The sequence below is a fragment of the Parasteatoda tepidariorum genome, chromosome 6 (assembly GCF_043381705.1).
Source record: "Parasteatoda tepidariorum isolate YZ-2023 chromosome 6, CAS_Ptep_4.0, whole genome shotgun sequence".
NCBI lineage: Eukaryota > Metazoa > Arthropoda > Arachnida > Araneae > Theridiidae > Parasteatoda > Parasteatoda tepidariorum.
In genome coordinates, this window is record NC_092209.1 from 75,653,993 (window position 1) to 75,671,327 (window position 17,335).

General features: G+C 27.8%; 1 non-coding gene across 1 annotated transcript; it reads left to right on the plus strand.

Annotated features, from left to right (window-relative positions):
• The first annotated feature begins 16,553 nt into the window (after positions 1-16,553).
• Positions 16,554-16,625, plus strand: TRNAP-UGG (transfer RNA proline (anticodon UGG)). The gene has a single exon. It is a non-coding gene; the product is annotated as a tRNA-Pro (tRNA).
• The last annotated feature ends 710 nt before the right edge of the window (positions 16,626-17,335 follow it).

Here is a 17,335-nt window from a genome sequence, read left to right on the forward strand (position 1 = left end):
CAGACAAGCTAAGTATTTTTACGTCAGTCAAACTACGTTAGTAATATAGAGAGAAATACAATATACAACAAGAAATAGATTAACTACCTACACATTAACAGTGTGTTAAATTACTGTAATATAGAACGAAATACAATATCCAGCTAGAAATCTATTAACTACCTACAAATCAACAGTGCGTTAAATTACTGCAAATCGTTAAAAGAGGTTAGTAATTTATTTTTCACACGCTTTCAGTGATTTTTACCCATTGGCAAATGGGCTTTGTTTTGGGTTTGATAGTGTGGACGTCTTTGGACGTCATCACACTTTTCAAGGGTAATAGTAAACAGTGCGCATGCGTCGTCATTGCATGCGTTGCTATGGTTACCGCTGCTGTTAGGTTTATTTTTTTAGAATTTTCTTTTTCACTTTGTGATGAGTTTGTGAGTTTTAAATTGGTGAGTTTTTTCTTTTTATTTTCACCAGCAAATATTTTTAATCTGTTTACATAATAATAATAATTTAAAGCATTTTTATATTCTTTTTATTATTAGCTTATAATTACTGTCTTGACGGTGATTTTAATATAAATATGAAAACTGAATAAGAAGGAAGGAGTCGTCTTAAAACACTGATATAGGCAGGATTTAAAAACCAAACCGACGAAAAATATCAATTGAGACAGTTTTTGCAACCCATGATTTGAAGTGTTGTGGAGTTCATCGGAGTCAATCCAGAAACAAAAATCATTTGACCAATCGGTAATCAGGGAACGAAATTTTTCCTTTTCAACCCTTTGAAGTAGATAGATTTTATGCATTTACTTAAATATTTCCATATCTTCATGTCGTATATAGAATTACCTCATGATAATTTTTAGAGTTGGTTTTAAAGTTTCATTAGAAAAGTTAGATACATTAGGCACTGCGAGGCTTTGGATTTTTTTTCTAGAAAAAAAAATAGAATGACGAAATATTTCGTCATTGAGACGAAATGTTCGCTAGGAGCATATACCAAGAAACGGTTTCGTCAAAACGTAGAAAGTTTCCCGAGTATACATTTTTCACAGTGCATGAATCATGCATAAATAAATTTTAGTAATTATTTTTTTACCAAATTTTATGATTGAAAATTTTTGATTAATACAATGTAGTGATTTCATAAAATAAGCAGAAAGCCAGCTGAAGGAGGCTAGGAGGAAAGCATATTTCACATATTTATTTATTTTATCTTACTCTATGGTTACAATAAGCATTAACTTGTACGTTTTTATAAATAACTTGAATATATGTTTTTACAGGTTGACTGTCCAATATGATCCAGATTGTTCTTGTACTTATCGTTATTGTTTTGGGAGCTATCATTATTTACTGCACATACAGCTGCAGTTGATCTCCGAATGGTGATATATTATTATAAAACTGTGAAATTGTAACTCTTTACGCAAATAAATAGATGCTTGAAACTTATACTGGAGTTTTGACATAAAAATTCATTTTAATTGTATATTTATTACTTTTTATTGCTAGTCACTCAAACCAAAATTATGCATTTGAGTTATTTCATAAATAAAAAAAACATTACTTTTCTTTTATTCTTTCCAAATATATATAAGGGGACAGTTTCGCCCAGATTGAGAAAAAAAAAGTTCGGTGAAAAACTACCAGAATAAGATAAAATTTACCATTTTCTGGCTCTATAGGATCACTCAAAAGCTTGGTAGTTTCTGCCGAAGAGCTTTAATAATGAATTTGATAAAATTAGCCATGAAATGTTGTATTACAATCTGTGATAAAATTTGGTAAATGTGATAAAATTTGGTTTTATTTTGGTAAAATCTATTCTTTCCAAATGTTTATAAGGGAAAAGTTTTTCCCTCACAGAGAAAAAAAAGTGCGGTCAGAACTACCAGAATATTATAAAATTTATCACTTTCTGGCTCAGAAGAGCACCCAAAAGCTTGGTAATTTCTAACGAAGAACTTTGGTAATGAATTTGATAAAAACATAAAATGTTGTATTTCAATAGGTGATAAAATTTGATAAGTTGGATAAAATATGGTAATTTTATCATGATGCCTTACAGCATATCATAAAGACCATTTATCCTGTTAAAATTATTTTTCAGCTGTGTATTTTTTTACAAAACGCTGTGAAATAAAGATAATTTTGCACAGCAAAATTTCCTGTAAACCGTTATTATTTCAATGGGAAAACTCAATGGTTTAAATACCATATATTTTGGTTTTATTTCATGATCATATGTTATTAAGATACAGTACGGTAATTTTACCGAAAATTTTTTTGGCCGTGCATATAATAACGGTCATTTTTATGATTTGTTCACGTTTCATGTGAACAAATCATAAAAATTTCACTTTTCATACATTTTCACGTTTTTTTTCAACTCTGAGCTTAGTTGAGAATAATTTGAACGGACAATTTAAGTCAAACATCATGAAATTTGTCGAAAGGAAATTGAAAATGTATTTGTAAAAAACAAATGAAAATGTAAAATGGTTTCTAACTTACCAGAAACGAAAAATTCTGCCCAGCTATGTTTTAAACTTGTATTAAATATATCAAAATACATTATCAAATAGTAAAAAAATGCGATTAACAAAAAATAAATATTTTTTGCATAACCATAATATAAAACCATATCGTTTTTAACACGAACAAAAATTTAAGGAAAAATATCATACTGTGTGGTAAAAAAACATTTCTAGTAAAAATAAACCATGTTTCTGGTTAATAAAACCAAAATAGATGACATTTAAACTTTTCATGCGTTATTTTTACGTACATATGTTAATGTATCCGACTAGATTCGACAATTTTTTTATATATTAATTAATTCGTTTTTATGTTTAGCAATTTATTTTTATATTATTATATTTAAATAGTAATATATTTTTTAAAATAGTTTTTATTATTAAAACTAATTAATTTGCTTAGTTTTGCGGAAAGACTTATAAAACTAGCAAAAAATTATTATTATATTATTTTTTAAACGGCGATTTTCTGATAAAAATAAGGGAATTTTTACATACATGCTAAAAAATGTAAAATATTTCTATACCCCAAGATAAAAAGTCCATTGATTTTATTTAGAAGGCTATCAACTTAGCTTTGAACTATTATCTTAAAATTAGGTGCATATACTGCTGATTAAGAGATCAATGTAGTTTTAAAAGCAAATTCTTAAAAATTTCAGCACTTGTAATTGCGAAAAACATACATAAAAAAATAAATTCTACTATGTTTTCTCTTAGTCTGCAGTTCAAAACATGTGTGTTATAATCATAAACATTCATGAAAAATTGTAGATTATTTTAAGAACATTTTAAAACCAATTATTTTAGAAACAACATGAGATATGTTTAAGGTGATGGAAAATATCGGATTTTGAAATAAATGCATTTAAAGACTTAAAATTACCTGTCTGTTGTCACCTCGTTCGAAATTTGCTATAGCTTTGTAAATAAATGTACAAACAAAAGTAAAGTATGTTTAGAGAACTAAGATGACAGGAATTTGTCCTAAATTCAATTCCAAAATCACGTTTTTGCACTTACTGGTTTACCGGAAATTCTGATTTTCTAAAATGCAGTTTTTATTACCACAAATTTGGTAAAAATCACAAAATTATGAAGTAAATTTAATCGAAAAATAGATTTTATGACATGTTCTAAAGTATCATGATAAAGATCACTACATTTTACCACCTTCATCACTTCTTATCCTATATCATAAAACAAAATTGTATTGATAATTTCACAAAAATCATTACTAAAGCACTTCCGTGTTTAATTCTGAGCTTTTTGGTGTTCCCATAGAGCTTGACACACGGTGAATTTTATCATATTCTGGCAATTTTGACAAGACCTTTTTTTTGGTGCACATTTCAAAAATTGCGCAGTTGGAATATTTGAAAGGCAGCTTTCGTTTACCATTAAATATATATTTTTATATAATTTTAAATAGTTAATACAGCTATAAGATAGTTATTTGTTGATACATTTTGTTAATTTAGTTTGGTAAATTTATACTCAGAATGAATTTTAATACATTTTTAGAACTTTTGTTTTATAAATTTTGTCCCTGAAATTATTTCTTATTTCAAAATGTCTACTTCAATTTTAATAATCTAATATATTTATTTAAACATTTAAATATTTAATGATTTTTACTACAAAATACATTCATATTCTACTTGAAATCATTTCTCAGTAAAATCTTTTTAAAAAAATATTTCGGTATCATATTTAAATATTCATTACTTTGGTAAATATGTGTTCCTCTTTCAATCGCTTTAATCTATTTTCAAAGCCAAGAGCTAATATATTCTTGCGAAAGGTTCTTTATCTCTACTACTTTCTCTGTCTAAATAAAATATTTCAAATACCTTAAAATATAATTATCTACACAGTTCGTTGAAATAAAACACTAATTATCCTTCGAAAGAGATAAGAAATAACGTATGAAAATATTTTTTAAAGAATTCTCAAATATTCTAATGAAAATATTCGGAAACTTATACATAATATAACCTTTCAAATGTGCTGAATATTTCTTTTTGAAATTCCTTTGTTTATAAACGAAGATTAGTAAAAGGAAAATTCACGGTGCTCTTTTAAAAAAATAATATAAATTGAAGCATAATATGAAAGCATTCACATGATTGTATCCAATTTGCAGTGAGATTTACTGGCAAAAAAATTAATCAGTGAAAATCCTAGGAAGGAATTAAGTCAAAGAGAAAATTTGAAATATTACTTTCACTCCATAGTTTGTTGCTAACTACCTCCAGTCATAGCTATTTGAGTTAAATTCATTTTCGTTTAACAACAAAAGAGGAATTATTCTTCCCCGAAACAAAAGCATTAAGGTAATTCTAAACTAAATATTTTATTAGATTTTGATGAATTTTTAATGGTTCTCTTTGCAATCAAATCCTTTCTTCCAGTTGTAGCAGATATTGTTAATCTACCGGAAATTTTTGAAAGTTTTTTAAGTTTATATTTCACTTTAACGGCTTAAAACAGTGCTTTCCAAATGTTTAAGGTAAGTTGTTTCATAATTGAGTCATTAAATTTCAATGAAAAAAAGTTAACAGATTTTGTTTGGAACATTTTGATGCAATACATATATTAGTGAAATTTTTTGTATGTTTATTGTGCTTATATATATATATANATAGATATATATATATATATCGACAGAAAGAGACTCGTCAGCAGCCAACAACACTACATACCTCTGTATGAAAAAAGTAAAAAGTCTCGGTATTCGTTATAGCTTGGCGAGCGAAGCTAAAACCGTAGGCCATGTTGGTATTGGTTGGTATTGGACCATGCACTGACAATAATAACATGCGAAACCAAAGATTTTTTAAATATAAAAACAAAAGTTTTTCAATTCATAGTCAATGGAAAACCCAATTCTGTCCTAGTTCATGTTAACAAATACCACCATATCAATAGCCATCCTTCTAAACTATTGAAAATAAAAAAATTAACAAATTAATATAAATCACGGTTACGGTTTGAGCATTTATGGACAGTGCAAATCTCAAAAAGTAAATTTAAACTTAAAATTTAAATTAGGTCAAAAGGTGATTTACAAAATTAATGTAAGTTGTATATATAAAAAAAGCTTGGTTTAAATATCTTACAATCTATACAATGAAAATTGTTTGACTTAAATATCCTAAAAATTCATAAAGTTTCAAGCAATTTTTTAAGTAGTTTTTGTGTTCAGTAGTAAAAATAAACATACGCTAATAATTAGCTCAACCTGTGCGTGAGACTCAGAATATTTACTTAAAAAATTACTTTCGTTAATAATTAACTGATTAAACTCAACATTATATCTAAACATTAAAAATTGTATCCTCAAATAATTAACTGGTTAGAATCAATCAGTAGTAAAAATAAATATTAGCTAATAATTACCAGCTGAGACTCAAAGTTATATATCTATAGTAAAAAAAGCATCAGCCAATAATTAACTGGTGAGACTCGATATATATTCTAGCATTAAAAATATACAACAGCAAATAATTTACTGATGAGACTGAGCGCTATATCCCAGAATTAAAAACCTGCATCCGCAAAGTGGTGAGACTTAAAATTATATTCGAGCATTAACAAATAATTAATTAGTGAGAATCGGCGTTATATTCCAGTATTAAAAATATGCATCCGCAAATAATTAACTAGTGAGATTCAACGTTATGTAGTAAAAAAAGCATCAGTCAATAATTAACTGGTGAGACTCGATACATATCCTAGCATTAAAACAATCCACCAACCAATAATTAACTGATGAGACTCGATACATATCCTAGCATTAAAAATATACCACCACAAATAATTAACTGATGAAACTGAACGTTATATCTCAGCATTAAAAATATGCATCTGCAAATAAATAACTGGGAAGACTCAACTTTCTATCCAAGTATTAAAAGAATTCCTCATCCACAAATAATTCGCTGATATTACGTTAAACGATAGATTTCAGCATTAAAAAATTATCACAATTGCAAGTCTTAGGGATGAGATTCAACATAATAAAAGTTGCTTTAAAAATTTTTCTTTTATGTATGATTTTATTCGCAAAGTTCAACGTAGTATTTAATTATTTATTATCTTTCATAAGTTGAGTTTAAGTAATTGAAGATATGTGAATTAAAATCACGTGAGCATATTTAAGTGCAATTATCAACAAACTGGTCACAAATTCAATTTAAAAGAAACATTAGACTCAAAGACCATCCATGGCTTCAAAAACACCCTGAGCCGAAACTTCAACTTTAATTTAATTCCCATTACATGAATTCAAAACACAAGACTGCCGTTCTACTATCGACCATCAATGCAATTAAGTTAAAATTGAATAAATCAAATATTGATTTGGTAGCCTGTAACTGTAAACATCTTGAAACTACTCTTGTAATCAAAATAGGGAGGAATTAATTAAATAAAAGAACATCTTCAATCATTTAATCAAATAATGGGAGTTTTAATTTAAGCGTAATTGATTTGAAGCGAGAAGGGATTTTTAGGTTTCTAATCAAATACAATAATGAAGATAACTTGGTTTACTTTTCATTAACTTCAGTTTTGGGCAGATATTTTCATTTTCAAAATAAAGTATCTTGTTTTGATTAAGTTTGTGAGGTTTTAAGTTCGTTACTCGTGTAAAATTAGTTTCTGATTCAGTCCTGCGACGGGAGATTATCAGTAAAATTATTACGAAGAATTAATACGATCGTATCCAGTTACTCAGAGGTGAGTTTACCGAAATATGTTAATTGTTAATTGTTATGGTTCAATTTTTAATTTTAATCAGTATAAATAGTTTATACTGGTTTATAATTTATACCGATACATAATTTATTCGTTGTAAACGCGTATTTTTAATAGGTATTTTTTAACGAAATATTTAAAGGAAAAATTTATAACGTTAAAATACCGTTATTTTAACGTGTACGTTTCAACGAATGAACCAAAGGTGAAAATCATGACGTAAATTTGACGTAATTTTAACGTCCCAACCCTTATAAGAAACTAACTTATTTTTAATGTTTATTTACCCTTTCATACTGCATGGGTTGATTCCAAATTCATCCACATAAAAAAAAGTAAGTTTATTTACAGAAAGTAAATAACTGTGTCTGATTTCGTTATTAAAAATATCTGGTTTATGCAATAAAGGATATTTTTATGAAGAATCAACTCGATTGAATATAGTTTTAAAAAGTAAGTTTATCGAAAAATGTTAATAGGAAAGCATATTAGAAGAATATAAATATGATACATTTGTTATGTAATATATCCTTTGCAAATATGTCTGACATATACAATAAATGATGTTTTATGGAGAATTATTGGAATCTAATATAGTATTTCGAAAATAAGTTTATCGAAAAATGTTAAGAGGAAAACATATTAAAAGGATATGTTGAATATGATACATTTGATATGTAATATAATCTTTGTAAATATATCTGACACATACAATAAGGAATATTTTTACGAAGAATTATTGCACTTTTATATAGTTTTTCAAAAGTATGTTTATTGGTCGGTGTTATTAGTAGTATATATTAATATAGATAGAATATGTTAAATATGATACATTCTGTATGCAGTATATTCTTTGTATGCGATAAAGGATGTTTTTATGAAGTATTAATGAGATCGAATATTCTTTCTCAAAGGTTAGTTTATCAAAAGATGGTAAGCTTAATGGAAAAACATGTTAAAGAACAAATTTCTGAAGAAATAGAATAGATTTGTTATTTGTAATACGTAAATTATTCTTTGTAAATATATACGATATATGCAATCAAGAATTGCAAAGAATTAATACGCTTAAATATAGTTTCTCAACAGTAATTTCTCAAAATATAGGAGAAAGACTATAAGTTGAAAGATATATTGATAAAGAATATAACGTGCTCAATTTGTACTAATTCTTTGCAAATATATTCGATTTCAGGTGGTGAAGAGTACCAGAAGAATATATTTAGAAAATTATATATTTATTATATATTATATGATTATATATCTATTATATATTTAATAATTATATATGTCACAGCGAAACACCGAAATCGGTGGTTGTTGACTTTCAGCGGTGAATGTCAACAAACACCAAATACGTCGGTGAAAGATCGAATAATTCATTACATTCTTGTACATTCGGACCCTCACCGGTGTATGTCGATAATCACAGATATGCTTTGGTTAATGTCCGAAATATTTATTACATTCGATTTGATATGAATTTATTCGTGGATATAATTACATTTATTCGATATTTTAAACCTACACTGATGTTTTTTTAAGGTTAAGTGCCACTGCCCGGTATACATTACACTGATGTTTTTTTAAGGTTAAGTGCCACTGACCGGTATACCCTACACTGATGTTTTGTTTAAGGTTAAGTGCCACTGCTCGGTATACATTTGCCCGGTATACCCTACACTGATGTTTTTTTAAGGTCAAGTGCCATTGTCCGGTATATATTGTCCGATACTCCAAGCACTGATGTTTCTTCTTATCTATCATCAGTAAGTATTAAAATATAGAATAAATATAAATGTATCAAATAAATATAATAATATTAACGAATAAATTAATATAAAATTGGATATAACAAATATTTCGGACGTTCACCAAAGCGACTATGTGATTGTTGACATTCACTGGTGAGAGTCGAAAGTAAGGGTATTTAGCAAATATTTCGAACATACACCAAGTGACTACGTGAATGTTGATATTCACCGGTGAATGTCGACATTCTCCAGATTTCGGTGTTTCACCGTAACATATACATACAATAATATATGTACAAAAATTAATACGTTTGAATCGATAGTGCTTTAAATGTAATTTTATTAATATATTTTATTTGAAGAGGGTAAGGAAAGAGTATAATGCATTCAATGTATAAATAAATATTCGAAAATGTAATCGATTTGTTCGATAAAGGATATGTTAACTAAAAATTAATGCAAAAAATTGCACACGATTATTCATTCTCTAAGTTTAGTAGATATGAACATTTAATTGTTTAGTGGATATAAATAAATCAGTTTTTAGGTGTTAGGGACGCATATTCGAGACTTTTTTAAAAACGCATAATTTTTGTGCTATAGTACAATGCTGGACTAACTTGATTTCGAATATTATTAAATTAAAGAAGATAATATGATTAAATTTAGGAATCGTTTGAGATACCTGAATTTGTGGCGAACCTAAAGTTTGGAAACTTGTTTTGAAGGCTTATAAATTTTGAATGCTTAAAGTAGAGTTTTTTTAGTTCAATTTTAGACAGTTATCCACCAAAAACAATCTTTACAATTCTTTGCAAATGTCAAGTAAAAATGTGAATAAATGCAATAAACAAAAGAAACAAAATATATACTAATGATAGAGCATACGAAAGAGTATTCAATAAAATTAAAGGAATAAAAAAAGCTTGTATCGTTGCAGAATTAAACTATTTAAGTCAAATCGACAAAACATAATCTCAAGCCCCAACAAATCACATAAGAATATTTTTTTCAAGAATTTATTCTTTTTAAAATAAATTTACAGAAACAATTCTTCCTTTTAAATTGTTGAAAGATACCTTCACATGTCAACAACTAATGCAAAGAAGGAAAAAGTCTTAATATGTTTTGGAATAGAATTGCAAAATTTCCGGTGCATTTTGAATATTTGTGCTATTATTATAAGATTTGTATTACTATTAAATTAAAATTCGTGGTGCAGTTGCAAATATATATTTTCTGGCAAACTTGTTTTTGATTGGTGATGTCCTTCAGAGCAAAAAGTGAAGCACTTTTCACACGTTATACATTAGAAACATTTTGTATGAAACCAATGTATATTTTTTAATGCATTTTTACAATTTGTGGGAAGAAAATTTGCGATATTTTTATAAAACTTGTATTATGATCTAGATAATAATATTTTCTATATTATTATAAAATTGATATAGTGTAAAATTTGCGATACTATCTTCTTGGCATCTCATCAGGAGTTAGTGCTGCAATAGTGAAACACTTGCAGCACTAACACACTGTAAATATTTCGTGTGCACACACTGTAAAAATTTCGTTTTGCTTAAAACAGATGCAAATGTAGTGCAAAGTAAGTATAAAATTTACGGTGCAATTAAAATTATTATAACACAATTCGAATGTCTGTGATACGATTGCCGTCAAAATTTTTCATCAGAATCATCGTAAGATGATAGCTTTCATGTTCCAAAAGTAGAGCACTTGGCATGTTGCACACTGGGTTTTGAATTCCAAAAAGAGATTCATTATTGGAGAGATTTGAAAAACAATCCCTCATATTGTTAATCCACTTAGTTTATCTAAACAAGAACAATCGGTGTCTGCCCTCATTGGTTAAAAGGCTAATTCTTCTGAAAATTGAATATATAATAATTAGCTTTAATTGAAAACTGAAGGGAAAAAAATGAGAACCGATATCTTATTTCCCATATTCGTATACTTTCTTTTTGCTGAAATAGTGAAACTCTCTGTCTATAGATGGCCCCCAAATACTGGCTTTTTCAGAAAAGATGGCACAGATCTCTTCAGTACCTGAGAAAAGTAAATCTATTTATCTCTAAACGAAAGCAAAGAGAAAGAATGTTGGTTTCAATTTTTTTACTCCTGAAATTTCTAAGATATATAATAATTGGTACCATAAAATCTGATTGAAATTTTACTTTAAATTACAGAAATAATAAATTATAACGATTACAATCATAAAACCAAATTTCGTTATACTTCCTTTCTCCGCAAATCTTTACTTCTAAATGCCTATAAGCAATCGTAAGCAAATAACATAATTTTCACTGTACGCCGCAAATTATCCTCTTCTGCTAACATTATAATTTTTATTTTTAAATAAACCTTTAAGCAAGCAAAATTAAGCCCCAGTGTTATGTCTAGATTAATAAAACGAAAACTGTGACAAAGGAACAGAAAACTGCATTAAAGAGACGTTTGCATCATATTATTGTATTTATTCTTCTGTTATATGATTATTGGGTACTTTTCCGTTTCATGGAGTCGAAAACAACTGTCATTTTACTAGTGGCGCCATCAATGATTAATTAATTGTGGTATAGTTCTAGATCAGTTTTCGTGTCTGAAAAAAAGTCTCAATACTGGATCAATTGGTGGAATGATAGAAGTTGTTTTAAAAGTTATGATTTGGGCCTAATGTAGAAACCTGTTATGTTATCCTTCTCATTACGCGAGCTCTATTCCTATCTTAAATCTTCTGTTAGGATAGAGAATATGTTGAAATGGCAATAAACTTATCTATTATTGTCTAGACAAGTGAGATATTGCTTTCATTATATACTTTTGAGTTGCGTTGAATGACACCAAAGCCAAATCGATAAGTCTAATGCTTCAGAAGTTAGAGAAATCTAGTGAGCATAAAAAAAGTCTCAATACAGGATCAATTGGGGGAATGATAGAAGTTGTTTTAAAAGTTTTGATTTGGGCCTAATATAGAAACCTGTTATGTTATCCTTCTCGTTACGCGAGCTCTATTCCTATCTTAAATCTTCTGTTAGGATAGAGAATATGTTGAAATGGCAATAAACTTAACTATTACTGTCTAGACAAGTGAGATATTGCTTTCATTATATACTTTTGAGTTGCGTTGAGTGATACCAAACCCAAATAGATAAGCCTAATACTTCAAATGTTAGGGAAATCTGATGAGTATTAAAAAATCTAATTTTTGATTATGCCTATCTCAACTTTCAATCTAGTCAACAAAGGTATTATTACCTGTATAACTCAATCGTTATTAACGTTATTATATATAAAAGTACAGTTTTGCATTTACATCTACTTACATCTCTGGAATATATATATATATATATATATACATATANTATTTATATTGACAGGCAAGGTATTGAATCCTATTTACTATTTTATGATAAAATGAAAGATATTAAAACCTATTCCACAAAATAAATAGTTTAGGAAGTCATAAGAGCTATAAAGTTGTTCACTAATGCTTTAATCACTTATGCTCAGTTCACTAATGTTCTAATCACTAATGTTTAATTATGTTAGCTACCAGTTCAATTTAAGAGAAAATTCTATTCTAATTATAGATGAAAACTGCATTTCATATTACATTATTAGTACACCATAAAATAAGTTGAGTACGTGGTAACTAGTGCTATGGTATACAAGTAATAAACTTTATATTATTAGTTTGCCAAAGTGGACGGACATATTTAGTTTTTCCAAGCTGTAAATTAAGAAATGAAATAATTGTAATACCTGGTTTTTTTAACTATCTAAATGGAATAACTAGTCAGTTAACAATAAGCTAACTTATACTTTCTTTTGTTGTTAATTATTTTTCTCACTTTAAAATCTAAGGTATTAATTTTAAATCATTGCTGCAAGTCCTTTCGTAATTGCTGGAATAAAAAAAAATATTGCTTGGTTTTAGAAAAAAAAATTGGAATTTTTATTTTACTAACATTTGTTTTTATTTTACTTTTTTATCAATTGTTTAACTTACATAAATATTTTATTTTTCAAACAAAAACCTTCTTTTCAGTACTCAATTGATGCAGAGTTTTGTGTTTTACATTTCATGGGCATTCGATGTGAAGTAAGAAACTTTCAGTTACTTTCGAAAAAAATGACTAAAATTATTAAGGTATAATGGCCGAAGATATGTTGAGAGTGGCAAACTTATGATCCAAATATTTAAACAAAGGACAAATTGCTTAAAGCGATTCCCAATTTTGCGCATTTTTTTTTTCAATTGTGAACATTTTGATTGTCTATAAGTATCAAATATATTAATCAATATATTAATCAATATCAACATATCAAATATATTAATATATTTGATAGTTGCAAATAATCCACTTATTGTCAGAAATAATATATAAGCTAATTTAGCTTAAAACAGGGGTGTCAAACTCACGATCAGCGGGCCGCATGCGCCCCGAGATGAGCATTTTCGCGACCCATTCAATGTATCCAACGCAAAGTGAAAATAAAATAGAAATGTGAATTAGAAAGGAAACTAGCATATAAAATTATAATATACTTTATTTATAAACTATACGGATCATTTGAAATTGTACGCGCAAAAATGTAAAATTCTAATTGGCTTGCGGCACCTGCCATTCCAGGGATACTGCATCTTATCAAAAATACGCAGAAAAAATTTCAAATCTTAGAATAGAATTTGAAACAAGGTTTTAAGATTTTAATTCTTTGGAAGACAAATTTTGTTTGTTTTCTTCGATTTTCTCAATAAATATAAACTCAGTACCCAGTAATATGCAAATGGAAGTAATTGAGATTCAGTGCGACTCAAACTTGAAGACAAAATTCATTGAAATGGGTGTGCCTGAATTTTACAATTATTTACCGGCAAGGTTTGAAAATACTTGAAAATTCACATATGAAATTATTTCCATGTTTGGAAGTACTTATAAGTGCGAGCAATTTTTTTTCTGTTATGAATGAAAATAAATCTTCTGTCCGAAACCGTATTAATAGCTCTCGTTGGGTCAATTTTGAAAGTAGTCTCGGCCAATAAAATTTCTCCCGAAATAGGAAAGATAGTAGCAGAGAAGAGATGTCAAACAATAATTTTACTTTATATATGCTTATTACATTGTACTATTCAAAATAAAAATATTTGTTTCTGTAAACACTGATTTTTTTCTTAACTTTTTTTTGAGGCCCACCTAAAGTTAAGCATTGTTTATTTGGCCCAAGTTTGCTTTTGGGTTTAACACCCCTGGCTTAAAATAAATGAAATTAATTCCGTTTTATATGACATCTGTGTTTTATTCATGAATTCTGGTTTGTATAGAATAATGACAAATATAATCAAATTTGTGCTATTTTGTAAGAATTGAAATTTCTATCTAAATATATTAATATATATAACAATTAATTATTCATTAACATAGAAATAAGTAATTTCTAGTTAAATATATTCATTTTTACCTATTAAAACGTATAAAACAAATAAAAAATTATGGCTTTATACACGGAGAAAAAAAAGTGTGTTCTAAACTTCCTGAATATGGTAAAATTTAACATGCGTCTCGCTCTATGGGAACGCCAAAAAACTCGAAAATGCTTACTGAAGTGATAATGACATCAATAAAATTTCGTGATACTTAGAGTATGGTATAAAAAAAGTTTATTGGGTTAAATTTAGCTTTTCTTTTTGTATTTCCTACTAAATACATGGTTATAAGAACTATAATTTTGAAAGTCAGAATTTTTGGTAAACCGTTACCGTATAAACGGGAAAATTACCAAATGAATGTTTTAAATACCGTTATGCAGGCTTCATTAAATAGCGCTATAGATTTTTTTTTATCAGAAAATACCATACAATACGTTAATTTTACTAGAATTTTTTCCTCCGAGTAGAACTATTAATTTCTTATTCCTTTAAAGCAGTCTTTTATAAACTTTTTTTTACCTCCGAAATTTCAATATTTAAGAAAAGAGAATGACTACATTTCGAGAAAATTTCCACTCTTATTCTAACGAGAAGCCTATTATGGACAAATATTTTATGCGATAAGAAATCCAACAGTCTTATTAATAATATAAATAGAAAGGCAAAATGTAATCAAGAATACAACATAAGCTTCTATTGTAAGTCTTTTGCTAGGAATGTGTCGAAATGTATTTATTTCATTTAAATGTAAACTGTATTTAAAATTTCGCGATCCCTACTCAATTTTTCTCCATTTTCCTTAGGGGGGGGGGTCATCCCCAGGTCTAGAAACACAGCCCTAAAGTTAATATGTAGAATAGTCAAGAATGGTGATAAGAAATATCCTTCACAAACATTTGCTTACTCTCCTATATCGATTGCTTAACACTGTAATGCAATACGTTTAAAATAATTACATATATGTAGTATATAAGCATATAGAAAATCTCCTAAATATGTATGTTTAAATATAAAAGTATTGCATATAAACTAGTGCAAATTTAATTATTAAATTACTACAGTGTTGTTATTCAGCTATCGCTCAGTTATTGTTCGTTCCTTAATAATTGTTTATATTGCATATTTATTATCAGGTAAGCATAAGTAATATAGATTTGCTTGAAGGGGGAGGGGGTAGAAAATGAGAAATTTAAAATTTATCGGAAACCTCTTATTTATCGTGCCAACTTGGTTACGTTTTTGAAACGATTGTCTATGAGCATAAACAATGTAGAATCCAATATAATTAAAATGGAAAAAACTATTTTATGTACTCAAATGCAAAAATTCTGGAGAAAACTGCTTCATTATGGTAAGTGTTAACAACCTAGAATTACCTTAAATTTTTAGTGTTGAAATGATACTCTGCGTAGTTAATCTTTATTCTAGTATATAAAACGTCAAAAAACGTCTTCATCTAATAACATTAATGCACCACATAGGGAGAATTTTGACAGTATATGGCTTGAAAATTTTTACCTGATTTCGTTGTATTGAAAAATACTGATATATTGTATATTTCCCTTCTTTAACTCGGTATGAACAATAGGTATTTTCTGGTAGCAATTTATATTTATGCTTATTTATTTTTTAAAGAAAAATTATCAAAATATAAAGAAAATTGCTATTTAGAAGCAAAATATTACTTAGTTTCTCTCTAATTAACAACTGAACTTCTATTGTTGAAAAGAATTGGTACCTGAACACCTATTCTTCGGAACGAAGAATACGTGTTCAGGTAGTAATTTATATTTATGCTTTGCTTAACAAAATTATGAAAATGTAAAATATTATCTACCAAGTAATAAATAAGTTACTGGTAAAAGTTTCTTTTTATCAATTAAGTTTTAAAATCTTGTTTCATGAAAACAACTTTTGATGCTACATTTAACTGAATAAAATATTTATTCCTACCGGCAGATGAAACGGATTTTATGTGTACGTGTGGAACAGGTGTTTTGCTTTCAGAAAAATAAATATTTATTTTGATTGTTATTTAATTACGAGCGTCTGTGGCTCGGTGGTCTAGGGGTATGATTCTCGCTTTGGGTGCGAGAGGTCCCGGGTTCAAATCCCGGCCGGGCCCTAGGAATCTTTTTATATTTTAATTTTATTGAAAATTTAATTTTTGTTATTATTTTGAAATTAGAAATATATAAAACAGTAATAGTTTTAAAACAATCAGTTGTTAATAAAAAATGAGAAAATGTGACTTTATATTATTTTTCATCCAAAATATAAAAAAAAATTAGTTATAACTAGTAGGCTGCGTCGCGTTCTCGCTGACGCTCGCCAACCCCCGAAAATTGCTACGCAGTCTTATATGGTTTGATTCGCAAACCAATCTCGCTTCACTCGCTATTAACTTAGGTACATTGCAAATGCACAAAATTCTAGGAATTCAAAACAATAATTCAAATCCATATAAAAAATTTTTTTTAAAAAAAAAATTACATCTTTTTAGTAAATACTAAGTCATTAAAATAAATTTAAATTCAAGTAAAGGACATGTAATTCGTTAAACTTATTAGAAATGTGCTATAGTATAATTCGTGATATAAATCAAAAATCGTCAAATAAATTCGTAAAATATAAATTCGCGAAAAATAGCGCTTTCGACAAAATACTAAAATAGAGATCTATCGACAAAGACTACTCACTTCTGCCTAGCTTAATAGTATGAGATTGCCGCAGCTGATGCTCTCTGGTTATTTCAGTTTCCGTTTTTAAGAGCGCTATATGTTGAGCCACCTCAGCTAGATTTGGCATGTGACATTTTTAGCGGCAATCATTGGT